The 27,728-nt window shown below is 42.1% G+C and overlaps 1 protein-coding gene across 1 annotated transcript in view; it reads right to left on the bottom strand.

The window, feature by feature from the left end:
- Positions 1-7,479, bottom strand: part of PLA2G4A (phospholipase A2 group IVA) — an 87,370-nt gene extending 79,891 nt beyond the window's left edge. The window contains exon 1 of the mRNA XM_086753938.1: positions 7,398-7,479. The gene's annotated coding sequence lies outside the window, so the exon portion shown is untranslated. The remainder of the gene's footprint in view (positions 1-7,397) is intronic.
- Between the last annotated feature and the right edge of the window lie 20,249 nt (positions 7,480-27,728).

The following is a 27,728-nucleotide window of genomic DNA, read 5'->3' on the forward strand; positions in this document are numbered from 1 at the left end:
TTCTTCCCCCAAGGAGGAAGGAGCAGCAGAAAACAACGTGTGATGGACTGATCGTAACCCCCATTCCCTCTTCCCCCCTGTGCCGCTTAGGGGCAAGGAGGTGGAGATAATTGAAATGAAGCTCATTCCAGGAAGAGAGAACAGTGTGGGGGAAGTTGTTTTTGTTCTCTTCCTCATCATCTTGCTTTGGTTTTAATAACAAACAGTTTTCCCCAAGTTGAGTCCGTTTTGCCCATAATGGTAACTTTAAGGATTTCTCCCCGTCCTTATCTCAAACCTCGAGCCATTTTTCTTATATTATCTCTCCCTATTCCCTTGGAGGGTGGGGGGGGGGGGTGAGCAAGAGACTGCATAGCTTGGTCCTGAGTGGGGCTAAACGACGACACCTACTTAAAACAGTAATTTTAAAGAGAAAAAGGAACAGGAGGAAGAAGATGGGCTCGGTTCATATGATCCTCCTTACTTGGCATTCATTCACTGGTGAGAAAAGTTTTACAGGCAACACCACCTGTTTTCCTTCCACTTTAGCCATATCAAGCATCTTTTTCATGCTTGTATTATTTTCAGTTTGTAAGTTACAAAACATAACTGTCAGAAACACACAGAAGATAAGCAACCTGCCCTCAAAATCCAAAAAAAAAAAAAAAAACCCCATCACTCACATCCTTTTTCAGACAACAATACCTAGTAATATTCACCTTAGTTATAGCAGCCATTTTTTCACAACACTGTGTATTTGGGAGGGGAGAATGTCTAAAGTGAGACTATGGGACATAGTTTCATGTTTTTATACATAATTTTGATTCAAATTTGACTTAATGACTAGCTATTTAATTTATCTATGTCAAAAACTTCATTATAAAAACTAAACCTATATTCACTAGTCCACAGATGAGTTGAAGAGCTCATTAAAATATTTGGGATTCTTGGAAAAAGGAATTTAAGTATAAAAAGAAAAATAACGCTTGGAATTATGTCATAGTTAGATGTAATCAGTCACTTACCAGGAAGGTCTGTGTGAGCATGTGCTATTCAAAGTGGAAAATACCAGAGAAATGGCAGATGTTGGGAGATTTTGCAATTAGAAACAAAAAAAAAAAAAAAAAAAGAAAAAACCAAAACCAGTTCTCATTACTGTCAGCACAGACTTCATACCAACTTCCTACAGGAACCTTAAACTGCTTAGTTAAAAAAAAAACCCAACCAAAAAAACCACAACACAAACCCATAAAAATAAACTGGATATAAGAAAAGCTAGGACTTGCTTCCTAGCATCTTCCTGTTAGATGTTGTACAAGCTACGATTCTCATTTGTCTTGAGGTTTTCCACTAGCGCTGTCCTTGATTCATAGTTGCAGGGTTTTGGTGACATGAAGACATATTTTTCCCCATAAGACGACAGTCCAAAGACATGGTTGTGAAAACTTAGCAGATTCATGCCTTTATCAAAAGATAAAGGGGTGTTGCCCTTAGCACTAAGGTTAGAAACTCATTTTCAACTCTCTTTGGATTAGGAGGAAAGAATATTCAAACTTAACAGCAACATAAGAATGGTTAGTTTCATATTTTATAGAAATTGCCTAGGTTAAGATATCATCATTATTCCAGATGTTCATGCAGGCATCCGTATTTATGAAACTTTTAAGAACAGAATTGCCTCGAAAGTGCATTATCTTTTACAATTCTCCATTCAAGGGTATTTCTAAAAGACGGGATACGAGTAATAAGCAGAAATTTTCTAATTAGTTACATTCCAAGGGTCTACACAGTCACCTTCTCCCCAGTATGATTTGTAGTTCTGTGGGGTTTTTTCTAACAGGATTGCAGCCTTAGGCAGCAGCTGCTGGTTTTGCACAGAGTGACAATTTTGCACGTTGAGTACAAAGGCACCGTTTCTGTGACAGAGCATGCAAAGCAATGGTCCAGGCCACAGCAAGAGCCTCACCGTGTTCGGTACAATTGCTCATGAGTGTTGTTTCCCCACTGACGTTAATGGGGTTCAGAACAGGCCAAAACAAACCCTCTGCTTGGGGGACATTTATTTTTAGCATTCAATTGACAATGCAGCAAGTTAAATGCATGAGAAATACAGCCCTAGTAGCTGAGCCCATTTACAGTCTACATCTTGGAGACGCATAGTAACAGGGAGGGAGGAAAAATAAAAAAAATAAATTAAAGAAACTAAACGCACCACACCCACCCACACTTAAACTACAAGGTTTTCCAAAAGCCAGATCTTTCTATTAAATAGTCTAGCCAATGCAACAGACCAGACAGGAACAGAAAGCCTGTACAAATGCATTCACCACGCTTCTTACTCCTTCACCTCCATCCACCCCAACATTCTACTTCGCAGTCTTGTTCCTCATGCATGTCTTCTAAAATGCAATCCCCTGGGGGGCTCTGACTGTCACTTATTACAATAAATACACATTTGTACAAATCTTATTGTAACCTCTGTGTGTGTGCAAATATATATATATATATATATATATATAACTTTAAAATCACTGTAAATATTAAAGGATAATTTACTATGAAAGTGCACATTCCTACAAATCTTGGCTAAGGATGTAAACACTGTCATAATTGTCTGATAATACCAGTAGGAAAAGAAATAAAAGTTTTACTGATTTATGCTGAGATCATGTTAAGGAAAATATTAGATAAATATCAAAGATGAGTCAGGTCAATAGCTTTACTATCAGATAACCACAAAAAACACAAATGTGACTGAGTCAAACTACATATTGTTCTGAATTTGTGTATATGGCAGCTTTTGACCCTACATTCTCTGTCTCCTTCCTACATCTGGATGGAAGCTGGAATGATCCACAGACAAGGATTCTTTTTTTGAAATAAAGTAGGCTATTTCCAAACATATGCTTTCAGCATCCTGAAGTGGTGAAAATTAACAATGAGCAACATTTAATTTAGTACTTAAGCCTATAAGTTCCTGCCAAAGTAATTTCGTTATCGGAGACAAAAAAAGCAGCAGCACCTTCTTTGCGCTCAGCCTTAAGATGCACTATTAACAATGCTACTGCTCATCTGAAAGGTTGCATCTCAAAATTTAAACAGAGCTGTCCCGTCTGCACAGGAGACTACTGTGCTCAGAGACACACACCCCGGAGGCAGGATCTACCTCACTTAACCTCAAATGCCTACCACATAAGTCTTCATCTGTGCTTAGCTAGTGGAGAGAAAGGGGCACTCCTAGCACGTAATTTATGTGGCCTGCTGGATATTTGCTTTAGGATCATGTTAATTTTATCCCGAAGCACCTGGTTTTCCTCCAGGGATTACCTGAAGAGGTCTGGGCAACTCACGCATCAACATCTACCAATGTCTGTATTTGTCAGTCCAGACCCCAAAAGCTTCTCTCACGATACATGCTGACAGCCTTGGAAGCCCCAGCACGCAGCAAAAGCGTGAGCTGAGACGGCAAGTGTCATCTCAGCAACATCTTTCTGGGAAAGGAAAATGTATTAGGAGAAAAACTGAAGTGCCCGTGCACCCACCACACCTGTCAGCTGATACAGGACCAACACAGACTTCAGAGTTACCGCTGGCAACAGCCCATGGATTTCATCACGAATGTTAGAGAGAATGAGTAACTCTGTACAGCAATGGCTCCATCGTCTAGCAATATATGTCAGATATTTTTCCCCCCTCACCCACACTGTGGTCTTATTTCTTACAGAAATTGTATCATTCTATACAGAAATTTCAGGCTGAAGTAGTAATTGATCTTTCCAAGTAAAGTCCACCAATTCTCTATTGCAGCATTACAATGTTTTCCATTTTAAATAAATTAGACTACAGTTTAAGTGTTCATTACCACACTTACTTTCCTCACAATTTGTTTTTTTTGAAAAGCTACTTGGAGCTTCTTGGTGCTTTGTTTGCTTCTGCTTGGTGGACCACTTTCACATGTCCTGGAGAGACCACCTCCCAAACCTGCACCATGGGCTGAGTAATGCTGCTCCAGACATTGACACATAGGCTACTGGAAATTGGTACAGTCAGGAAATTCGTATCATTTCTCTGAGGTAAACAGTAAATGAAAGCCCTCAGGAAAGTCTGAATGCCAGAGTGGTTGAGTGTTTTTGGGTTTTTTTTTCCCTTAAAAAAAAAGTTCTTTTGAAAGTATTCTGTTACTACATCACGTTATTATAACCTACGGCAGTGATGAGATCATTTCCATTACTAAGACAGGTTCTGGGATTTGCTTCTCAGACTAGTGAGAAAGAGGCACTTATATCACTGAGGCACAGCAAACACACATGAGAGAGTTCATCACCTCTCAGGATTATGATAGCCAATTCTGCTGCCACTGCCCATGAAACCAAAGAGAAATCCTTACACAGATCACACAGAGCTTCTATTTAGAAAGAGGCAAATGAAACAAAACTAGACCAGTTGTAAATTCATTTTTAAAATGTGTCTCATGACTGGTCCCTCAAGCTCTAGCTGGGAGCTCCAAGACCAGCAGAACCAGAGCTGTAGTACTTGGTTTTATTGCTCAAAACATCTCTGGACTGTAAGTCACAGATATTTTTGACATGTACTTGTCTTTAGAGCAACCACTGAAATGTGGCCTACTCCATCAATACCAAGTAAACAATTAGTCAAGAATTCAGTTTTGCTCCCTCAAGGTCACTGCCCTTCTTAGGATACTGCTCTGAAGGATAAGGAGACAGTGATCCACATCAGTATTTTTTATCGGGTAAAGAATAAGTTTGTACTTAATCTCCTATCTCTCAACTGTGCGCAGTAGCCATGGGCCATACCATACTCCGAGCTTCTACCTGCTGTGCTACTTAGTCTCCCATGGAAACTTTCTGTTGTCTTGTACTTCGTAGTCAGTTTTCATATGCTTGAACTTCTAGGCACAAGCAGGAGACACCTCCTCTCTGATTGCTACACACGTCTATCCCCAATATCTTCCAGCCCAAGCCAGTCAATTAACTTAATTCAATTTGAATGCACAGTTTCCAAGTATCTAGAACAGCTTCAGTCCTACTGCCAGCGCTGTCCTCTTCCAGCCTATATGCAAGTCACGGAAGTCACCACATCCCTGAATAGTGCACGTCAATTAAACCAGACTCGAGTAGAGCCATTTCCTATTACTGCTGAAGTGATGTGCACCTGGAAAGCCATTGCTGCATTGCACTGGATTCAGTCCCTTGGTATTGTCAAGAAAACATCCTGAGGAAGAGAGCAGAGGTTACCCAAAACGTCAGTGAAGCTTGCTGAAGGGCTTTGCAGGAACAACACTGAAGGAAACAGTCAGGGCTCACTCCATACTCATTGTTTTTCCTCCATACTCCTTTTCCCCCTCTATGCATGATGAAAAGTTATAAACTGGAGTATACTAAGGCAAAAACAGATTGGCTGAAACATTTCCTATTCTCATCATTTTAAGCCAGTTGATAAAAGAAATCTATTCAAAGTATCATGAAAATTCAAGAAGGGCACCTTACGATAACTATGTTCACTAAAAAACATTCAAGTTAAGATCAAATCAAGTACACAATCTTAGTGAAGCAACAAAATCGAATTTTTGGTTTTTTTTTTTTGCTTTTTGTCTAATTCTTCTAAGAAAAACAAGTCATAAACAGCACTCGGTGCCAAGAGTCAAACTGGTAGTTTTCCAGTGCTGATTAACTGGCCATGTAGAAGGAGCTTAAAGTTATGTGATTCAAGAATAAGTATCTCCATTTCTCTTCTGTTATGTATCCCTGCCACAGCAGGACAAGAGAGTGCAGAAAAGTGGTCGTAAATGTACAACGTGGCGATTGTGAGACAACAATGGCAGAGGAGCACTTAACTCTACGCTGTATGTTCAAAACCTTCCCCCAACAGAAATAAACACATCGAGTTTAGCTTCATATTTTCTCTCTGAAATTCTTAGGAGGCTGAACAACGCTCGGTAACCACAAAAAAAAAGCTGATCCTATAAATGAATTGTTTCATACGCTAGGTATGTGAGCTTACTGAGCTGCAGAAGACTATCTTCCTGCCAGGAACACCCACTGCCGTTTGGAGTCCTACCCACACCATTGCTCCTCACTTGGCACTACATCTTTCAGAGTCTGCATGTCTTCATCTGCAAGATGCCATCAAACTGAAGGTATCACACTCCACAGTTCAGGTAGCCAAAGGAATTTTCCCTGAAGGTACGACACAAGGTGCCAACAGACAAGCTCTGCGGGGGTCACGCAGCCAACAGGTGCTGGAGCCTCACCAGCTCCAGTCCACAGCCCAGCAGAGTGGCTCAAACCCACTGTCCACGGCCACTCAGGGGAAGGTGACAGACTTTGTACCATTGCAAACCCCTGAGGTACTGGAGGGGAAGCACAGGACCTGGTCAGGCCACTGAGGCAGCAGCTCCTCCAAACGATGCAGCAGGACTGTCCAGAGGTCAACCAGGACGGCACATTGACCACTGCTAGTAAGTGTGCAAGCTTGTTCCCAAGAGGAGCGTGTAACCCCACGAAAACACGGGAATGCAGTCTGCGATCGTACTTCTAATACATGCTAACAGACGCCTGCTGTAAGTCACAAACGGGAACTCTTAGCACATTTTTTTTCATACCGGACCCAAAAGAAAAGTTGCTGTTGCAGACATTTTGTAATTTTTTTTTCCTTACCAGATGTATTGTTTTACTTCCCTATAAATTTCAAAGTGCATTGCCTCAGCGCACATACTAAGCGGAGATAAGTAAACGAGATGGCAGAATTCACAGTAACCGCTGCCAAAATCCGTCCCGGTGCCACCGCACCAAGGCAGGCACGAACCTGCCACCCCGAGACCGAGAGACCGGTAACGAGCAGCGGCAGCTCATTGTCACTGCTGCAGCCCCTCCGTCCGCTCGCCGCCCCCTCACCCCGGGCATGCCCCCCTACCCCTCGCACGCACGGCAACGCTTTTTTTTTTTTTTTTTTAACCCCTCGCTGCTTCTCTTTTACCTCAGGGAAAAGCTTCGTTTTACGCGCGGGTGTGCTCGGGGTGGGCGGGCGCCGGACAGCGATGGGGTTTCTGGTAAAGAGACGACCGGTTGCGGACAGGGCGCCCGCCACGGCCGCGCTGCCCGCCGGCTCACGCACCTGCCGCGCCGGCCCCCCGGCGCCCCTCACGGAAGGGGGCCCGACCAGGAGGAGAAGGAGGGAGAGAGCAGCTGGCCGGCACCGAGGGGCGGGGTGGGGGGGGAACGGGACGCGACTCCGCGGTGCCTCTCCTCACCGCCCGCCCCCGCGGGTGCTCCAGGCGCCTCAGCCCGGGCCCTCCGCCCCGCGGAGCAGCCGCGCACCCCCCTCCGCCCTGTCAGCCCAGCCCTCCCCTCCCCTCCCAGCCCGCGGAGAAGCGCGTAAGGAGGAGGCACCGCGCTTACGGTCGCCTGGGGTCCGGCGGGCTGGGCTATCCCTCGGGGCCGGGGCAGGGTCCCGCTCCCCATTGCGGGCACACGGCACTTTTCACCCGCCCGGCAGGGGAGGCGCCAGCCGTCAGCTGACCACCGCCTCTTAAGGAGGCGTGCGGGGCCGGCCGGGGGGACGGCTGCGGGGGTGAAGCTGCGGGGCTGGGGTACGGCTCTCTGCACTTCGGCAGCTCACGGGGGCTGCACGGCTGTGGCAGAGAGGCGGTCGGGCTTCGCGGAGGGGAAGGCGACCTCGGGGAGTGGCGGGCGGCCTTAAGGGCGAGCCGCCCGACGGCCGCGGCCCGCGCTCCGGTAGGGAGAGCGGCGGGAGCCGGGCCGGCAGCGCTGCCCCTCCCCGGGCGGGCACCGGCTCTCGGCGCGGCCTTTGGCGAGTGGGTTGAGCTGAAGCCGTAGAAAGCAACCAGGTACTAACTGTCATAAAAAATAAATAAATAAATCATAGAATAATTGGGTTGGAAGGGCCCTCTAAAGCCCATCCAGTCCAAGCCAGGACATCCCCAACCAGATCAGGTTGCTCAGAGCCTGATCCAGCCTGGCCTTGAATGTTTCCAGGGAAGGGCCATCCACCACCTCTTTGGGAAACCTGGGCCAGTGTTCTACAACCCTCATTGTAAAAAATTTCTTCCTTTATCTAGTCTAAAACTACTCTCTTTTAGTTTAAAACCATCACCCCTTGCCCTATCGCAACGGGCCCTGCTACAAAGTTTCTCCTTGTCTTTCCTGTAGGCCCCCTTTAGGTGTTGAAAGAGGAAAAAAAAAATTCAATTACCTAACAGGCAGCTAAGTGGAAATTTGCATGAAAGTAACTTTTAAATAAATCCACATCTCCCAGTGCTGCCGTGACAATCTGCGGCTATTCCCGTGGGAATAAATGTGTGCTGTTCAACAGGCCGCGGCCTGCTCCCCGAGCACGTCGGGTGCCATGGAAGCCGGGGAGAAGCCGCCCGCGGTGGCCAGGCTCCTGTTGAGCAGCTGGTCCCCAGTGCGTTACGGCAGCAGTACCGTCCTCAGCGCTGCCTGGGCGCCTGGCGTGCCCGAGTCCAGTTGGCACCAGTGTGAATCTCCTCACCTGCCGCCACTGCCTCAGCCTCTGGCCGCCTCCCGGTGCGGGCGGGAGAGCACCAGCCCTCTGGTCCATGACTCCACAGCACACTTTGGGCTCACACTGAGGGTTTACTGGGACTCAAAAAGCATCCAAAATCCTCAGATCTATGGACAGAAATGGCAGTTCTGTCCATTAAACACAACATTTACCACAATCTCTTTTTAACCCTGTCAGGTGATGCTTCCCATCCCTTCCGTGGGCCTGAATTACAGAAAAAGGCATCAAAGTGGAAGACCAACAGAATGAAATTATGCCCACATCAGCGCAGAGATACCTAAATTGTTACCACAATAAACCAGTAAACAGGCAGTTTGGATCCAGCAGCTCTATACCAACAGGTATGCTAGCAACTAGGGACACGGGGTATTAGTTTGGGATCAGTGCCCCATGCTCATGGCTACGCTGCCCAGTCCGGCATACCTGCGTGGCTGTGCACTGTGTCACGCACACGGGCTCACTGGCTGCCTGCAAGGTCTCTGTGTCTTGGTCTTCTCCAGTTCAGTGAGAAGAAAGTCTCTGTAGGGCAGAATCTGACTTTCGAGTTAGCATTTTACCACTCTAAGGCTTACAAACTCAAAGGAGCTGAGCTTCCTTGTCACTCGAAGCCTTTTCGCTGTCAGGCTACTGCGCCCCCTCACACTGCAGTATTATTAAACATTTTAGTCTGAACCACACCCCCATCACGCCTTATTCAAATTATGCCACCGGCTTCTCATCTGGCATATGCGAAGTTAAAAGTTCCACATTTTGGCTGTGTGCAATGGTCTTTCCTGGAGGAAAGGGAAGTGGGAAGGAGGAGATTAAGGGAAGCAGTTGAGCAGTTTTGGTCATTTTTAATGGCGACAGAGTCATTTTTATTAATTCTATCACTTTTGTCCTTTACAAAGATATAAAATGACCTTAACTTTCCCTTTCACATTTTTTTCTGTTTTGTTCTAAAGAATTTAAAATTGAAGTATTTTGAAATGTACTGAAGTATATTTATAAATTGAAGTATTGTATTATTTGCTGCATCATTAACAAGCAAAAAAGTATCTCCCGTCTGGGTTTGTGGACTTCACGATGAGTCAGCTGGAGAACCTGACAGGCTTCAACCTCAGCTGCTGCGCACCCCTAACTACTGCTCTCAACCTAACAGATCTCAAAGAAGCCCGTTCTCTAGAGACACCAAAAGACAAGACTGAGTTTCACTTTGACGTTGACTTCAAGCTCTTTCCAAATATCCAGTTTTAAGTTTTATGATGGCGTTTGCTGGGGCTTCGCACATACTTAGCATCTAAATAGGAACTCACTTCTTTGAAAAATGTGGCCATAAAAAAGCAGAGATAAAAGAAAAAAAAAAGCTTTAATGACTCAGTTAAGACCTCCTCAAAGCACAGAAAACCAAAGGGTACACTTCCACAAGTAAGAGGTAAACAAGTGGCATTCACATTCTGGTAACAAGGTTCCTTAATGTGTAGTAAACTGGTAGCCACAATTAGAGGACAGCAAGCCACTCCTTGGTGCAAAGCAATGCAAGACAGAAATGTAATTTTCTCCGTCATCTTACTGGTCTCCTGCTATGATGCACTGCAAGAGCTGAGCAACTCTGGCCATTACTTTTAACCTAGTTTTCTGTCTCATCTTGTAAGGAAAAAAGGCATGGTAGGAAAGTGCTGTCCTGTAAGTGCTGTCACAAAGAAGGGCAAGTTTATGTTTAGAAAGCAAACCCAGGACTGCCAGCTCAGAAAGCACTTACTTGATGTGGACAACTTCTTCACCCACTTCATCGTGCCTATTTGAGGGAACATTAACCAGAAAAATGCAGCAAAACCACAGTGGTGACATTATTCAGGTCCTTTTGACTTCCACGTCAGCTACTGTCTGAAGTTCACCATCAACTCATCTTTTGGTAGGAAAGGACTCTTTAAAATGTGTCAGAAGAACTCAGTGATGGACTTGAGACATGTAGAAATGACAACAGGCATAAATATGATTGCTCTTAGCAAGGTAGTTACTTTCTTCCCTTTGGCTGGTGATTGACTGGCAAGGCTGAGGGTATGGCCACCTCTCCTGTGCTCTAAATTAATGAAATTTTCTTATTTTGTAGTGCCCAAGACATGTACTCCACACTGCTGAGTGCTGGAGAGGCAGAGTTTCCAGAAGCTGCATATGTCTCAGAGCACCCACCACTCTAGCACCAGTATAAGCTGTGTTCCCAGGGGGTCTTCTTGCTCAACTTTCTCCCAGGCATCTCCACCCTGGCACAGTCCTGCTCCAGCCACATACAAACTTCTGTGGAGCCACATGGTGCTCACAGGCTTGATTAGCTGTCCCTGAACTGTGCCAAGGAGAGGTTATCTGTCAACAGAGGCTTAACCTCTGACTCTCTTTCTCGGCATTTTAAATTTATCCAAAACACGATTCCCTGAGTATGGCTTTGGTTATATTCTTTCTTTGTGGTTTTACAGATAACAAATGCTAAAATAAACACAAAACTCAACAAACAGGGGAACTCCAGTATTTCCATCAAAACTCCCTGACTTAGTTCTGAGCAGGAAAATTCCGATTTCTTCTTATCCAAGGAAACAACATAGGCTCTTGATAAGGAACTGACTAACTAGCAAGCAAAAAATTCCTCTTCCCTTTTGACGCAAGAAGACATGAAAAGTTTTCTTTTCAATTCTGACTGTTCCTGTTATTTCCTATAATATTATGAAAGTTATTTTGTGTCTTAATCCTATTTCTTCAAGAAAATTATGGGTCGGGTTTCATGATATTTTTTTTCCTATGACAAAACCAGTCTAGCAGATGCCTTCCCCCATCTCTCATTCTTCCTGACACACTGCAGCTCCTTACTTACCTCACCCATGTAAGATTTTGTGGGGTGCTTTGCCAACTAATCTCTGAATGATATAGGTTAGGAAACCTCCTTCCATTCTCTTTTATGCGAAGTTATTATTTCAACCCTCTAACAACTACCCGCTGTTCATTTTGCAGTACCCTGCAGTGTGAGATGTCACTTCTGCCCTCCACTGATCAACACATGCTGTATATGTGCTTCTGATCTGCCAAAGCCCCCAGACCGTGAGCTGGTTCCTCAGCTTTTCTCCCTGACAGAAGCTGGTCCGCAGTGGAAACAAGCCATGAACTGCAGTGAGGCAATTAAAGGGTGTGGAAAATGGCATTGTGAAGTACGAAGCAGACAAAGGTCTTTTCTGAAGCAGACATGTAAGGGAAGCTATGACAAATTACAGAGGCGGTTTTAGTGTGCTGCTCGAGAGCATCAAAGCTCAGACACAACTGTAGGCAAACCACAGAAAAGCGAGACTGGCCATATCAGAACAAGCAAGCAGCAAAGTAAACAAACACGGATATTTTGTCAGATGCTTAACACAAACCCAGTATTTTCTTCCAGTCATCTTTAAGCACAGACACTTCACAATGTATCAGAAAAACACCGCTCTTTGACCAGGCTTACAAACTCCAGCTTTTCCACAGAGCTCCACGTTCACCACGTTCACGTTTCCACAGAGTTCCACGTTTCCTCCTGCTCCACGTTCCTGAGGCCTCCAGGAGGCCTGAAACATTTGCCCTTGTCAAGATAAAATATCTCTCTTTCTGTGATAAAAGTAACTTAATCCATTGTATATAACACTGGGGGGGGGGGGGGGGGGGGAATTGTAAATCTGGCTTTTAAGATTGCTTCTGGTGAAAAATACCTATTTGCTTATCAGTTGCATAACCTGAAATGGCTAGCTGGGTCCCTGCCTAAAGCTGCATTTTCAGCTAGCAGCAGCTATCCAGTGCTTCTTATCATTGACATTTGGTGGAATAAATGCACTCTTAATTTCCAGTTTGCTCCTTTAAGACAATTTATCAGGCATACAGCTACAGCAGAAAACTGAAATTTCCTCTAAGCCGTTTTCCCTCTGCACTTACTCCCCCTACATCCACATGCAAACATTTCCCCTACCGCTTAAAAAATAATTAATCATTCTGGAGGACTTTCCACTGCGAATGAGGAAAATTGGCCTTTGAGGGGAATTCTGCTCAGGTGTCTTGATTCCTTGGCAGATCCCTTCTTTCGGTCCCTCCTTCCACCTACACGGTGGTTTTCTGGGGTTGTGGCCAAGTCACCCATGGCAGTTATGGAAACAAACATGAACGGCTAAAATAACAGCAGGTTTCAGACACAATCCTGCGACCCTGAAATATCTTCTGAGAGCTTGAAGTACAGCACATCGGGTGAAACCTTCATATTAAGGAAGAAGTTAGTCTCTATAATTGTCTGCCATTATATCTATTACGTCTGACCTCATAAAATCATAGGATCGTAGGATAACTCAGGCTGGAAGGGACCTCAAGAGGTTTCTGGTCCAACCTCCTGCTCAAAGCAGGGGAACCTCTGAGGTCAGACCAGCTTGCCCAGGGCTTGATCCAGTGGAAACTTGAGAACCTCTAAGGACAGAGATGAGACAACCTCTCTGGGCAGCCTGTGCCATGGCTGGACTGTCATTGTGGAGGAAAAGTTTCTCTTTAGATCCATTCCGTACCCCTCGTCTTTCAACTCACACCCATCGCCTATGACCTCCCCATCATGCCCCACTGCGAAGGACAGCTCCATCTTCACGATCCCCTCCCTGAAGGCAGAGCTGTTCTACTTCACGTTGGATCCTGAACTGATGAACAACCACACCTATCACAAAGTGAGACATCACTTGGATTCCCCCTGAATTAGTGCAACTCGAAGGGCCAGCTGAACGCCCCACATAGCCCGTTAGGCAACCACAAGGTCAGTTTAAGTAATCTCACAGCATTTGATATTTCAAGGTAGTTTTTACCTTATTAAAACTCATACATGCTAATACCAGCTTCTTTGCTACATGCTTGACAGAAAAATCACGTGACTTTTCAACAAATTAGAATAATTATACAGTGAAGTTGATCTTATTTGTACAAGGACCACTTAAAAGCATTCATTTTAAAGGAGATGGTTACAGGACCGAATATTTTATTAAATTATACCCTGGAGTACCGTTTACACTATAGAAGTAAATAAAGTTGCCTCAGTCTAAACAAAAATCAGTCACAAAAAGAAACAATAGACAAAAAAAAATCATTTTAACAACATGAATGGTATGGAGTTCATTATTCTGAAGATCTGCTTTTCTCACTGTAATTTCCCACCTTCCTTCTTGTCCACTATCTTGTCCACTTCAACTGTGACCACTAATGGGACTTAAGGAAAAACGTAGGGACAAGAAAGGGTGTAACGTGCTCCTTTCCTGAACAGTGATGCGCAAACTAGGGATTTCCTCCCCTTGGGGAGGGCCATGATTTTTAAATAGCTGTCTGTGGACATAACTTTTATCACATCTGTGTAACCTTTTTGATTAAATACCTTCAGTCTCTGTACCTTCCTATGGCTAGGCATTCCACAATTTGAATCTATAGAAAACTGACTTTCTTTTGTTTGTTTGTCTACAGGTTGGTCATTCATTGGCTGAAGCTGAGTTTTCGTGTTGTGGGTAACAGTGAGTAATTTCCCGTATACCTTTTCCAAATCATCGATCACTTATAGACTTTTGTCTGTCACCTCTTTTCCAAGCTGAAGAATCCATGTTTATTTAGGTTTTTTTCTTGAGGTGTGTAAGTCACAGGTCGTTCATTGATATTTTCTGTCTTCTCTATTCTTCCTAAGATGGCTGAGTAGAATGATATGCGTTATTCAAAACACGGGCTAACTGTGAGTTCATGCAGTAACAATGGGTTTGCTTGTTTTCTGTTTCCGTCCAAATTATTTTTAACTTCCTGCTTGCCTTTCGCTGGCTGCTGAGCTAGCCGCAGCGATGGCCAGCTCTCCTTCTGAAACAGTAATATTGAATTTGGAGCTACATCTGTATCTAAGTACTGCACAGAACAATTCTGCTAGCTGCAAAGCTAGATCTGTGAGGTGTGATTTTTCCTTGAAAAAATTATGTTGTTCTCACATATTTGTAGATAAAATTTAATATTGCCTGGGAAGAAGTTAGAACTCAGTGGTCCAGAAGTCTCAGCTCTACCCTACAACCATCACTAAAAAAATCAGCAGGACCTGGATACCAGCTTCAGAGTGAAATGGAATGAAATGATAGGCTGCACACATCAAAATTAGCAGTTCAAATTTCTGCTATATGAGCTACGCTTGTATTTGTGTTATCAATCTGTCTCAAAATTTTTACTAAGACTTTCCCTCTAACCCCATCCTGTGAAGAATGGCTCCACTGTGGGAATCTCATTGACTTCTGCTCTATGGAGGATGGATGCATTACATTTATTTATATTTCCTACAGTTTGTTATCATCCTTGAGTGCTCCTGTTACACCTTGCACGCATCTAAAGGAATAGAAGAGACAGTGTAAACAGAAAACTGTATGAAATACATTTCAGTTTGAAATTGAAACTAAAAATCAATAACTAATGAAGACCTCACGATCTGAAAAAAAACCTGCATCAGCACAGAAATCAAAAGAAGTTAAGACAACCCCACTACTAAACAGTAGGGTGGTTCAAAATATTAAAAGCAAAATATCCAGGAGGTTGGAAGGCCACATCAGTGAAAAGGAGAGAAGTACACATTGGGACTGTACTCTGTTCATCACAGCAGTAACAAGAATATGAATATAGGGCATTTCATCATGTCTCATCCTTTAAAGTCAGGTTCTTTCTTGCAAAGGGTTTTTCATGGAAGTTGTCTGAATAAAGAAAATGCTACTATGCTTGGGAATAAGTATTTGCAGGACTCACTGCTTATTCTATTTTTTGCAAGTGTTTAGTGTGAAAAGAGCCTCATGGAAAACTGCATGATTAAAAAAAAAAACACAAAAGGAATTTTTAGAAATAAGTTTGTAACACTGACAGTATGGAGCAGCTCGAACACTTGCTGTGCTTCACTATACAGTCCTGGAGAGGGGTAAGGCTTCAATCAAGCAAATTATGTTTTCTGCAAAGAACTCACACAAGTATCACAGAAAAACTGAAAGGAACCCATAGTTTATAATTGAGAGACACTTTTCAGGAGATAAAATATTTCTATTAAAAAGTTGAAGGTAGTGTTTGGACAACCTTGTTTGCCCTTTTGAGAACTGTTGCATAACAAACATTTTCTTGACAGGCTATTATTAACATCACGGGTCACTGGTTTTCTGCGTACTTCATTCAGGTTCTTCAAAGGCAAAACCCCAGTTAAAGGGTAACTTGCCCATTTCCTCTCCTAAATGTGTGCATTTCTGTTATAATGTCCTTTTTTTTTTGTATTCTCATTGAATTATTGACAAAATTTCCATTACTGTAATATACCACTGTAAGCAAATCTTCAGCGTCTCATTTTGGCATTAATTTTTCTTTTGAAGTATGTTTGTATGTTTTTTAAGTCTTCCTTCTTTTGCGGTAAACCAGTCTGTTTCAATTAAACATTTAAAATTCTCCAGAAATGTCTTTCTTATTCAGATTAATACAATTCTGTTTGTAGTGGAACCATTTGCTCAGGCAGTTAACAGTGGAATTGTGTGACCATGAGAAGGTGAAGCATTTTTTTCAGCAGCATCCCCTTCAATGAACATTTCAACTCCACTCTTCCCTGCTATCTTTGTTACTTAAGCCCACATTTCCAATTTATTGTGTATGCTAAAGGGATTTTTTTTTTCATTATGCCCATTATTCTTCTGCTTCTCCTTTGACTAAAATAAATCTGAGCTTTGTTGTGACCACAAGAAGAGATTCGACAGCCGTATCAGAAATTATAATGGAAACCTAGGAGTAGTGAAAACCTCAGGTGCTATTTCCAAAGAAATAGCAGCCACTTGCTACTAAAGGGCAAAGGATTGTCCAGGGAGTGCTCACCGCCCAGGAATCCAGGTGTGACAGACTGACGTGAAGAAGCTCTTGAGAAATGTGTTTGCTGAGTATTGCATCTTCTGCTGGTAAATTCTGCTTTAATCTTTTCAGGTTATTTTGCCTCCTGAATGTTACTTCGATCGTCTCATGTCCAAAGTTAAACGTGAAAACCTACACCAGGCAGAGAGGTAGCTTTATTTTGTAGTATGTTCTCATATTCAGTAAAGTTCCTTATTATGACAAAAGCAAAGCACATCAAAATATTCCCTAACCACAAAGAAACACTCGGTAAAACAAGTTAAACTCAAATGGGAAATTGTTCTACCAGTAAGAGTTATGGACCTGCAGTCCTTTTCCGTTACAAGGAACTAAGTCATTTTGGTTTACTGGTGAGGCTGAATTTGAATTTTCAAAATATTTCTAGAACAACCAAACCTCAGTGTACAAATGTTATCTGGTACCAAGCATCTAATAATAAAAAATAAGTCTCGTATGGAACAATCTCTCAACCTGCAATTTTTAAAGCTTGGGAAGATTTGAGTCCGAATTTGCAGAATACACACAGAGGTGAACAATTTTTACATTTGCAGAATGAGAAAATTGTATCTTTTTCTGGCTTTGTTTTTGTTTTGCACTATAAGGCATAGATCATCTGGAAGTTAAACATGTCTCAAATGTTTGCCTTAAAATACAAAGAAACAAGAAAATCAGGAGACAGCTGTTTCCCAGAGATTATACAGACTTACACATCTCTCAGTGAGAAACTATGAAATCCTTTCTTTAGCTCATAAATGGTCAAAGGCACTCCAGAATAAGAGTAAATCCAAAGACTTCTCACTATCTGAAAGCTGAATTTTTGAGTTGCTGTTGCTTATCAAATTGATCCTGGCAGTTAATTAATTGTACTGATATGAATACTTGCATCATTTATTCCTCCAGTATTCTAATGATTAAAGACATCTGCTCCCAGAAATGACTGGAAGACATTAAGACTAAACAAACATCACCAACATCACCCCACCCAGCAGCAATCTGTCACTTTCCTCAAAATAACAAACTGACAGTCAGCTTTGCAAGCAGAAGTTAAGAAACAGAAGTAAAACCTGGAAATATCCAAAGCAACCAACAGAGAGATCAATGCAGAAGAGCTGATAGTCTCAGACTGTAACGGTACATCAGTAACAGCACAAAGCATGTTGCCTTGCCCCAGTCTTGCATCCCTAGTGCTGCTGCTCAAGCCTGTACGAGGCAAGAAAAGGCTTTCAGCCCTATGAACCCTGTTCTGCAGCTCTAAAGACACATATTCTGCACTGGAGGGAATCCATAATAGCTAAATTAATAAAGAATCAAAATCTCTGTGATGGGCGATTCCTAAATAAACACAGGTTGTGCCTCAGGCTTTTCCCTTATTAGGTCTCACAGTAATGACCTGTACTCTCCTAGAATCAGGTAGTTTTTGTCACATAAGGAAATTGTGGAGATCCCTAACAAAAAAATACTGTAAAGGTCCAAATACGAAGTGAACTCAGAGAACTACATGAAAGATGTGTCCACGCACAGCCGTTAAATCCAATGTTACAGGCATTACCTCAGCCTCAGTAAGTTCTTAAACCGTTGCTCGCTGAATGAGGGACAGGATATTTGACTTTTTTTCATTTTCTGTTCTCCAGCATACGCTGCTGACCAACGCCAAGGAGGCAGCAGTGAACGAAGGCACGGCTGTCTCATCGAATACGGCGGCTCGCGGCCCACCAGGCAGTGTCTCTCGCTCTTCTGGGAGGGCCTCCCTCCTTCCTTTAAACTGCAAGCCTCACTGACCCACTGCCTCGAGGGACAACCCTTGGGGGATTGCAGAAGACCAGAAAAACAGCTTTCTTGCCCGGAAAAGAACAGGCTGCAAACTCCTATTTCAGTAAATACAGCCTAAAAATATCAGAGGATAATGTTGCAATTTTTGAAACACCCTTTAGCTTCATGCCTAATCTACTTGCCCCTCACAAGTACCACTATCTACTGGAAAAGAATAGACAGAAGTATATAAAAGAATATACATGAATTAGTAGAGGATGTTATTATTATTATTTGATAGAGTATAATCTCTTTTATTAATGACTAAATGGGTGCAACAGCTTAGTCCTCAATGATTATGCTTCTTTACATTCCTGGATATGCCCTGATTAAATTCTCTTAAGCGACGTAACTCCGTATTTGCCATCAGTACAACAGCGCTTACTCCTGCGAAGTTGCCAAGTAAAACAGCTGAAGAAAACATAATTATAGATTGAAGTGTAAACCATATTTTTGTTAATAAGTGACAGTGGAATGTTTCACTAAAAGAAACCAGCCCATTACTGGCAGAAGGACATGGTCTTGTGTCAGGATACTTGGAGGAGCAGTCAAGTGAATGAAACACATGAGAAAACCAGTAAACAGACTATATTGGTACTTTCATAAAGACCCCAATGAAGAATTATTATGGTAACAAGGAATTCAAGGATGCAAGTTATTAGAAATAGTAAAAAAGCAGAAAATAAAAGAGAACAAAGCAGTTCTTATGCTTCAGATGTTTCCAGAATTTATCTTTTCTTTGTCCTTCCTTTTATTTGGTGGAGTTCTGCATAGCAGCACTTGTGAGAACAGCGCTGAATATAAACCAGGTACGTCAACTGCAGTTGCACTCTTCACTTCTGGCTTTGCAGACCCTGACCTTTCTTCTATTGTTCTGCTTGCTTTTTTCTTTTTTTTTTTTAAACTACAGAAGTAACATAAATCATTTCCAGCCTTCACCAAATGTTGTCATTACTCAAATCTCAGCAGGTAGAACTCCTCATTAAAGAGCAAAGCGGACTTGACGGTAAGTTCAGCACCGTTTACATCAGTACTCCCTCTAATTTGATGCCAAGAACACGGTGCCTATTCCAGTATAATGCTTATCAGAATAAAACTCTTGTTTCCTTGCTGGCTACCTCTTCCCTCCCTTCTCATGTGGCAGGATGACATCTAATTCAATGAATACAAAAATCTTCCCTGCTGCCTCTCCCCTAATAAAACATCTTTCTGTACATCCCCAAATTAAGCTTCCTGTGTAGAAAATTGTGCAAAAGCTATATAAAAATTTGCAATAAATAATCCAGCTAGCTCTACTTCTGAATATGGTTTGTCACTGCATTTTTATTCCTTTGTGCACATATTTGCCAGTGGAACTTTAATACCACATAAAAGGGCACACAGGCTTTAAGGACTTCTGTTTCAGCCCAGTTTTAAATCAGCAGAAGTACAAGGTGATGGAAGCATCTCTAATCAGGACATCACTTAAGCCCTACTGAAGTCCCATTGACGTAGAAGAAATTTAAGCATACGCTTTATCGCAATTGTATGCTTAAAGGCTGGTCTAAAATGGGACACAGATGGCCACCTTCCAAATTTGTTCAAAAGCCTATGGGATCTTGCATTTCCCTCAGGGGAATTAATTCCCGTGTTCACACATTCATTTTTTCAAGGCAAAATCCTTTCTCCATTCTGTATGTGTAAACCATCCTAAGCCTAACCAGGAGAAATCTCTAAAGCTTGAGTAATAATTCTCAGACATGACATTAAAACATTGCTTTTCTTATAATAAACTGTTGAAAAAAAAATCATTACTGTGGTTAATGATTAGTTTGCTACGTCTTTGGTTTTAAGCTTTGCCTAAGGCTGCAAACTGCTCTTTCAGGCCATTATTTCTTTCAAACACCCAATTTCCTAGATGTATTTCCTTAGAATTTATTATAACACTACCAGTGAATAAAGGTCACCAAACAAATTCTTCTGCCATAAGCCTTTTTGACTCATACTGCATCTTTCCAGTTATGTTCTCAAGCCTTCTGATTTATTTTCTGTTGGCCCATTAGGAATATAACACATTACTAAAGAATAGTAATAGAAATATTATAATTTCTGAAATAACTGCCTGATTAGATAGTGTCACTGTAAGCAACGGGCATTTCTTGCTCTGACTGCTTTGGATGAGCATGGTCCCAGGTCAACCTTGGGTTCAGGCTCTCTTCAACATCACAGCTTCTTGCTACCAATCACTTGAAAAAAAAAGGCAATTAATGTGTGGGCTGCTAACTAAAAATCTGCTGTCATTCATATGGAATGTATGTTCTAAGCAGGGCTGAATGAATACTCAGTTGCTGAGATAAAATGTTCACATAAGCTGGACGTGGAAGGACTCTAGTAGATGAAACCACTGCTCTTCAGCAGAACGGTCGTCCTCCAGAAGTCAGTTCCAGCACAACAACAGGAGGACTGCCCAAGCACAGTTGGGAAGCGGAGAGAACAGGACATTTATTTTTTTTCCCCATCTCTTTGCCTCTTCTTTGTGCCTGCTCTGCTTCTCGCTACCAGGCGACCTCCTCCCCATTCCTCATGTGCTGTTCAGCACCCTCATATATTTCCACCACTTCCCAGAGAGAGAATGTGATGGCCTGTGAGACATCATTGTTAAAGGATCCCCTCCCTTTAATCCAGATGAATTTTTCCTCCATTACTTTGCCTACTATTTTTAAAGACACCTGAAACTCTTCTTTCATCCTCCTGTATATCCCCTTCCAATGTCCATAGATAGTTAGCTGCCTAGTGAGTTGTCACTTGGCTAAAAGCCAAGTTATGCGGTATATTTACCTACTTTAATACCCTCTCATAACCCAAACCTTCCAGCCAATTACCTTTTCTATTCCTGGGTCTGCTCTGAACTTCTTCCAGCTGTCTTCTGCTCGGAAGGGAATGCCATGATCTAGGTGTAAGTGCACTAAAAATGACTACGTCCCCCTCTAGTATGCGATGGGACCAACCTCAAAATCATACCGGGTTGTTCTGGGTATTTGTGACAAACTTGCTGTGAATTCTTATACCAGAATTTCAATGGCATAATTCTTTCCCTATTTCTCTCTTTTACTCTCTATGCTTTTCAGTTTATTTTCTTTTGATCGCAAATTTTTGCAGTTCCCATCCTGAATTTCATTTTGTGTATTTTTGTCCTGATTTCTTTAGCTATTCATCATTGTATGTTTACTTCTATGCCTTCCTGTCCTCACAACTTCCTTCCATTTAGTGTCATTTCAGGCTTCTCCATATACAGACCTCTGTCACACTTCATCCTTTTGAAGCTGAAAACCAGCAGTAGAAGAAAAATCAAATGTAGTATTACTATATCTTTCAAGTTTATGCCCTTTTTTTGAATTATCATAAATTCAAAAGTATACAACATCCTCTTATGAAGCCACCACTAGTAATCAGTTTCTCCGTTTAAAAATAATCATAATCCTCATCAAAGCAGTTTAATCTTTACAATTTTTTTTCTCAAATGTCCAAAATTTAATTAGTACTCACTTAATCAACTAACTTATTAATAACAACTGACTGGGCATTTACTTCTGTAAGTAAACCATTATCACTGATTGCCTTTTATTTACTGTTCATGAATCCATTATCAGCCTACTGGAAACTTCAAGCAGTTTTGCACCTGAGATGGCAGGATTTCATTTTTATTTCTTTTGACAATGTTTTACTTAAGACTTTGTTTTATAATATGCTGGCATCTCTTTGGCCACCAGTTTCGCAAAACTCCCTTAAGAAGGAATGTTAGAATTTTGGAGGGGTGGATTACTATTCCTGGGTCTAAAATGGCATTATTAACTCAAGCTTGACCCAAACAACACCCCAAGTTTTGAAAGTTTGAGTCACTTTTTAAGTCCTAAAAATATATCTTCGATCCAGACCTTTTTGCCCTACACATTTTTCTTTTGAAATTTTTATTCTTCAGTGTAAAAAACATCAAGATGTTTAACTGTTTCTAAAAACTGAGCAAGAATTTGAAGCTCGCAATTGTTACAGTTAAAGCTCAGCACAGTTTATAAATCCAGGCTACTAGTCCTTGCTTTTCTTGTCAGCAAACACTGGTTGCCAAAGCGAACCCATTCTTCCTGACATGCTTACTGAAGCTTAGGAGAATTTTGAGTAGAAAGAACTAACTCCTGCTCCCCACACAGCATCCTTATTTCACGCTAGGAATACCCATTACCCGTAGATTTTGAAGATTTTTACATGCACAGTACGTGTTATAATCTGCCAGACAAGTGTAATGACTCAGAGAGAAAATGCTGAGTAGCCCAGCAGACACAGAGGGTCGTTAGTAAGGGAAGTTTGGTTAAAAAAACCATAACTGTTCCTTTCCTCATAATTAAACGGAAATTCTATTTCCCATTTAAAGTTAGCACAGTGGTAAAAGCTCTACAGAATTAAAAGACTCTCAAGGACGGCATCCCTGTGCTTGCACGGTGTCTTAATATGGAACTATTTGTTCTAGCAAAGCACACTGTTTCTCTTCGATGCCAACCCTGACAATGCCAGAACAGCTCTGTCTGTTTTTATTGGCATTATGTAATGCCTCAGATTATGCTGCCTCGTGCACATGCATATAGTCTTGACCTTCCTTCCCAAATTAGAGAAATATCTGTGCCATTTTCTCACCCACAGACTGAAGTGATTGGATGGAGATGCAGGAGGAAAGGATGAGAAGGAAGGCCAGGAAATAGATCTGCCATCTTTAATTTTACCGTCTTTGAGTCCAACAAGCCACCGGTGCAAAAGGTGACACTCTGAAACCATCAGCACCACACAAAGCCTCTGCATCCATGTGAATCACTTAGTTTGTTAGCTTGAAATAATCTACATCTAAATTGAGATGACCACAAGTTCCAAAAATGGGTAAAGATTTTACCTACATTTTATCTAAAATTGGTCTGGTCTACAGCCAGACCTTTCAGAAATTAAATACTATGTATTTCTCATCCAGATTGGAATTAGGTCTAGAGTTTCAGACACCTCAAATTATTTTTTCACTCTAGATTCTCAGAAAATCCTATAAGTACATGTTTCTGTGGCGGGATGTGACACATGTACACACACATACACAGAGACACAGTCTCTGTATCTGTGTAAGTGCGTTTGCCCAGTATAGTACGAGTCAGTAACACGATCAAAAAGCAAGGCAAACACAATCTGCATCACAGTGTATAGTATCAGTTACTCACAACCAAGGAAAATAAAAGAAACCAAAAGAGAAATATTTACCAGCTGAAGTTTTTTCTGTACAACTGGACCTGCTCAGGTTTAACAAACTGTTGTTAATGAAGCTGGAAGATTAAGAATGATGCTTTCCACCAGGATGCTCATCACTGTCAGGCAGCCAGCTGCTTTTCTGTATAACAAAGATGTCCCTGCGTCAGCTGACTCATCATTCTCTGAGTCCTTGTTGATTCTAGATTTAATTTTCACCTTGCTAATGTTCAGCAAAGACTGTAATTCTTGGCTATTTCCCCAGGCAGTCCCGTTCAGCTCTTTGAAAGTTGGCATGGCTAGGTTACTTGCTTTAATTTTTTGCTCTTCTCTAAGAAAATCTATCTGCTGACTTGTCTTGACATCTCATAGCTTCCTAGCTGTGACCCTGCTCAGGCACTCCTTTGTCTTTCTTTGCCTGAAAGACTGGGGAAATCTGATCTTTTGGATAGTGACAGGCACGCACATGAGACATAAATGCCACTGCACTTTGTTTTTCACTGAGAGATACAAGACACAGCTAAACCTTCGCTGGAAGTGAGGCATCCATAAGTAGACAGTTAGGTATCAATATCAGGACCATAAAACTTCAGATGGAAATATGCTGGCTGTGAGACAGAACTGAAAAAGCAGAGGTCATACCCAGTCAACAACACATCAAGCAGCAGAGAGCACACGGGGAAGCAAACAGAGTCATCCTGGATGGAGGGATGTCATGCGGATGCGTGTCTGAAAAACCATCCAGCTGGGGCTGAGCACAGATGCACCTAAACAGATGTTAGTATAATACTTTCATATGTAGGGAACTTACATCAGTTTGAAAAACATTCTCGAATTCTCCCTATGGCTTCAAATATTCAGTCTATGGTAGCTTCACAGTGTCTTCCTCAGGGGGACAAAGCTAATCTGCACAAAGCTAATGAGTAAAAAAAAAGTCTTTACAGCTAAACCAGCTACTTGATAGAAATGCAAAAGTCCATTTATTTTCAAGTATGCTACAAAATTGGTACTAGTAAGCTAAAGTACATGAAGACAAAGCGAATGATGTAACAGAACCGGAAAACAGCTTCCATCAGAGTGGTGGTGTTGAGCTGTGGTCCCCCACCGATGCTCTTCCCCACCAGGATCTCATTTTGACTGCACAACCCTGGCTACAGCAGGAATTCGCTGCACAGACTCTGTGCAGATCCCTCTCTTCTTAGCAAGAATCATCCAGCATCCAAGCAACCCCATAGACCACCAAGCCTCCATCTTCCTCGTAAGTTATGAGAAGTCAGAATGGATAAACTTCCACATTGAGGCTGCTTTTTGTCAGTTACGTGTACTTTACTCTCGGGTGATTTTTCATTTTAAAGGCTGAGTAGAATTAACTGCGCACAGGAAGGCGGTACCATACATCCAGATGTGGCAAACGGCTATTGCACATAAATGCAGCTGTCGTCAGCAACAGCTTCAGCATCTCTTGGATTTTGCAATAAGCTGAAGTAGATGGCAAGAGGCCTTGGAGCGTGAGCCACAGGCTCCCTGCAATCATTTCAGCTCGTGATCCAAGGGAGCAGGTAAGCCCCAGCTCCTGAAGTGAGGTGCTCTGACCTTGTGTGCCACCTAGTGCTGCTATTAGAAAAAAAAATACCCCGTATTAGGCAGAAAGCTGAGTCATTAAATCACTTCTACATCTGTCAAAGGTAGAGATACAACAGCCGTCGATCAGGCACAGCAGTCATCAACATTTTAAATTCAGACCATTTCAGGACTCCCCAAAAATTTTCTCCAAATACAACTATTTTTGCAGATCTCTTCTCAGCATGCATTGAGGGACCTGAACATTCATCTGAATTGAAAATGTATAAAGAGGGCCAATCCAATGATCGTAGAACCACATGATCATAAACGACAGCTAATGTCCAGGCTTCACAATCCTAAAACTCCAGTTCTTCTTGTTACGAAGATTATTTGCAATTTATAACACCAGGAACTCCCAGTGATGTTGCAATCCAGGTATGTTAAATTCTGGAGGAACTCAGAAGAGTGCCCCTGCCCTCTCTTCTGAGAGGCAGGTGCAGACAAGAAGACAAGGCAAAGGTGACAAACAACTCCTGCTGTTACACTTAAGAATTTGGCACAGGAGCCCGAGCGATTCTCACCAGGTTACACGTGAAGCTAATGGCAAAACCTAATTTTAATCTCAAAGTCATCCTTCTTCTTCCAGTTCTGGAAGAACTGGTTCACTTATCCTGGTTGTTACATTTCTTCAGGGATATCTTTGGTAAGGTTTGCCATGATAACACAGTGCCTCACATAAAAAAGCAAGCATGGAAATTTGTGACAAACTAGAAACACACAAAATAATTATTCGCTTCCTGATATTATGCTTTCTTTTAAATAAAACCCTGTGTTTTTTTCCATGTTCTGCTAGAATAAGTGAGATGCTTAGTCACAAATAACAGAAGCTTTGAGACTGTGTTTAGGTCAAGATTTGAGAACATGTGATCGAAAAGTTCCTGTGCTATGAAAAGAGAAGAGAACAATGGTTTTGCTCTTAAGAATACACATCTCCTTAAGTAACTATCTCTAATCCTAAACACAGAACATAAATATCTATGACTGGTGTATGGAAACAGATGGATCTTCACCCTTCTCTAAACTGGATGAGTCAGAAGCTGGAACAGCAGCAGAAGCATCACACAAAGGCCTGTAACATAATACCTACACCTACACTATCGTTGTTCTGGGTTTTCTGTTAGTAGCTTAAAAACCCAACAACCTCTCGTTCCATTTTCTCCAGGTTTAGCTATTTGTAAAGCTTTTCCAGTAGGATCTCTCCTTGTAATTAACTCCTATTTTTGTTACCCTTACAGAGATACAAGGCTCTTCAGAGCTAGATATGTCAGTCCAAGTCAGCATTAATTCACCAGATTCAGCAAGGGAGTGTTAAATTCATGGGCTGGACTTCACATACTGTACACGCTGTCACAAAGGCAAACTCATGACTGACCCCTTTTCCTCATCGTAACTCGGTGTGTCAAAGCCTGGGGACAAGGTCAGGCCGCTCTCAATGTAGATATTCACAGGATGTGTTTAAATCAAAAGTCCTTCACAATATCAACCTTATTTTGCTCCCACCTTTCCCATTTTTAAGTTGTAATGAGAGCACAGAGAGAACCACTACTTCACAGCGGCTTTTTGAAATGTCTTTGAAGGCTTGGATAAGTAACATGAATAATAAATTTTGCATGGTAAAATTAGGACATAAACCATTTTTTTTCTGACAAAGTTAAAGCCTAATAAAGCCCACGTCAGCCAAATAACATGTATGAACAACGACTGCCTTTGAAAAACAAACAGTGAAGGAAATAACATTACGGTAACAATGGATCCAAGCTCAGTGTAAGAGCTTACAGAAGGGGAAGGTGACTTTGTTTTAAAGCAAAGCTGACTTCATTTACTTTATTCAGACTTTCATAGCCACAGGATCACAAGCACTAGGATGTGTGTGGCCGAGTAGTCTGATCAGCATTCAGGCATCAGGAATGTGTTTCAGGGTGGTGCGCTCACATTTCCTTCAGTGACACAAATTGCAAGAGACGATGGCTATCCAGTCTTGATCGTAGCTCCTCTGTTCAGCTGATATCAACAAGGATGTACTGGTTTTCGGTTGTGTCTTCTTCTGTACCTTGAGGAGCTGATGGTAAATAATCTCTATCCTGTCAAACATCTGAGAGCCTTTCTGATTTGCTCAGCCATTTTTCTCTCAATCTGCTTGCCCTGAAAAGCCATACAGAGATGTGTTGGGCTCTTTATGACTTGTAAGTCTAGGTGTTCACACTTTTAAACTCAAGCACATATTTATAGAAGAGTATGCAGAAATTCACCTAGCTGTACCCAACAGTGTGTGTACAAATCATACCTGTACAGTGGATCCCAAATATCCACACCTGATCCTTTATCAAAAGTCATCATTGTCTAAAAGAGCAAGTACGCCAAAGGAAAACCTTTGTATTTTTACTTACATCTAAAATGAGTATGAAAAATGTCAACGGCTACCTCAGTTTCAATTACACTGCACTAGTCCATACAGGGATCCTTGGGTGGCCTGTGACCAACTGCACGCGGTTTGACCCTACGCAAATTAGCCCTCCCTAATTAAATTCCCTGTAAGCAGATCAGTAATCTCTTTGGGAGCTATCAGCTGTGTAGATAAACTTTGTATACTTTGTATCCTC

Source organism: Chlamydotis macqueenii, chromosome 8, assembly GCF_036417535.1.
Source record: "Chlamydotis macqueenii isolate bChlMac1 chromosome 8, bChlMac1.mat, whole genome shotgun sequence".
NCBI classification, from domain to species: domain Eukaryota; kingdom Metazoa; phylum Chordata; class Aves; order Otidiformes; family Otididae; genus Chlamydotis; species Chlamydotis macqueenii.